This window comes from Anarrhichthys ocellatus, unplaced genomic scaffold (genome assembly GCF_004355925.1).
Source record: "Anarrhichthys ocellatus isolate YVR2014 unplaced genomic scaffold, GSC_Weel_1.0 scaffold5, whole genome shotgun sequence".
NCBI classification, from domain to species: Eukaryota; Metazoa; Chordata; class Actinopteri; order Perciformes; family Anarhichadidae; genus Anarrhichthys; species Anarrhichthys ocellatus.
In genome coordinates this window covers 12,652,074-12,654,107 of record NW_022280035.1, presented here as the reverse complement: position 1 = coordinate 12,654,107, position 2,034 = coordinate 12,652,074, and positions in this window count along the sequence as shown.

The following is a 2,034-nucleotide window of genomic DNA, read 5'->3' as shown; positions in this document are numbered from 1 at the left end:
CACACACACACACACACACACACACACACACACACACACACACACACACACACACACACACACACACACACACACACACACACACACACACACACACACACACACACACACACACTAGAGTCTTTGGTCGGGGTGTGTGGATGTGTAGCCTTGCTTTACTTTGAAGGCTATAAAGCTCAGCGGCCGCTGCACAAGCCCTGTGAAAACAGTACTTCTTTTCATTCAAGGCAACCAATGACTGCGAGCTTAGCATGACATATTACCATCATAAATATTTTTGTTATAGCATGTTAGCATAGCACATCAGCAGGCTGGCATACAGCCCGGCTGTGCTCCGGTGGTTTTTGTCAGGCTGGTGTTAAAGGTGGCTGTGGTGAGGCTTGACAAGTGTGCTCCAGACACCTTGTGATTCTGTGCAGAACCACACAGAGCTGACACACACACCTTATAAGGGCCTGCGGTGTCCACAAGCACCAGACTAGCAGCTAAAAGCTGCACTAAAGACAGAGCGGTTATATGAAACAGCATAGAGTGGGTGTCAGTGCTACATAGACAAAAAGCTTTTCCAGAGAGCTACGTGAGTGAATAGCTACATGGCTATTTCCTCAACAAAAGCTGAGCTTGGCTAAAAAAGTGCTAGCAGCAGGAGCTGCCGCCTCATATGCACACACTTAGTGTTAAGTAAATTAATTAGTTAAATACCTACCCTCTCCTGTTTACCAGAAGGCAGCACCTCTGCTGACAATAGCTGGAATGCTAAAGGTTTTGGATGAGGAGTCCTTGCCGATGAGCTAACGAGGGCTCACAGCCTCACTGCCATTTGGCATTTAAATGTCATTTTAGTGTGCAGCAAACAGTTTGCACATAATTATGGCCAGTTGCTGCTGTGTCCCGAGTTAAGCAGGAGTCCCAAAACAGCCGTCCACGCAAGAGCAGGGCTGTTGTATCGACTCTGTAAAGAAGCAAGACCTCTGCCTTTAGGCTTAATGCTGAGGTGGACTGGATGTGAATGTTGATAAAAAGGGTTCTACAGCATGTAAAATGTTAACGGCCCAAACAAAGACGAGGGGTGAGAGCAAGGACAGTGTGAGGGCGATCAATAGTAGTAATCAATATTCTCCCTTTCACTGTTTGAATTAGTATTTGTATTGCGCTGCAATATAACCTCTTAGACAGGCTCAAAGTGACTTTATTTCAGTTGTGTGATCTGATAAACAGAAAGTCTTAAATTAACCTGCATGAAACACTCAATTAGCAGCTTCAGAGAACGCTAAAGCAGTGCTTTGACAAATAAATATCATGTCTCATTATCACTCACACTATGTCTCAAGCCCCATCTATAAAACCCTCTAACAATCCAGGGAGGCATCTTTGGAGATGGCGTTTTGAGCCAAAAAGTACTACACGAGACAGTCAGCCATCTGTTAACAGCGAGCTCCATCAGTCCCCTACAGGTCCCGTCACAAGTCTGCAGCTAGAGGAGTGTAAGCACAGGTTCCACTGCGGCACACGCGATGAAGAAACGGGCTGTGCGTTTAGAGTAAGTGTGTGTGTATCTTGGCTCTGCAGGGAAGGCGAGGACGAGAGGTCACCGTCTATATTTGGAGCACACCTACACAGACGGGGGGTCTCATTCACCTCCGACACCCCTCCACTTGCTGATGGAGAGAGCCTCTCACACCCATCCGCCAACTCCATTACCCAATCCGACAGGGCAGCACATTAAATCATTCCATTTCACCTGGAGAAGAGAGGGTGAAGGGAGGAGACGGGAGGCGGGAGTTGTTGTTCCCCCCCCCCCCAATGTCCTTTCTAGCTGGTGTGTGAACCGATACGGACAAACCCACGTGCTGGGCAACCATCAGTAATGGGCCAAAATCAGCCCCCCCCTCCCACCACCACCATCACCACCATCCCACAATGCCTTGAGGCACAAGATTCATCACAAGGGCCAGACAGTAGAGGAGAGGAAGAACAGAGAAGTCGGAGGGAAATAATGTGGAAGAAGGTGAAGAATGCCGTAAGATATGAAAA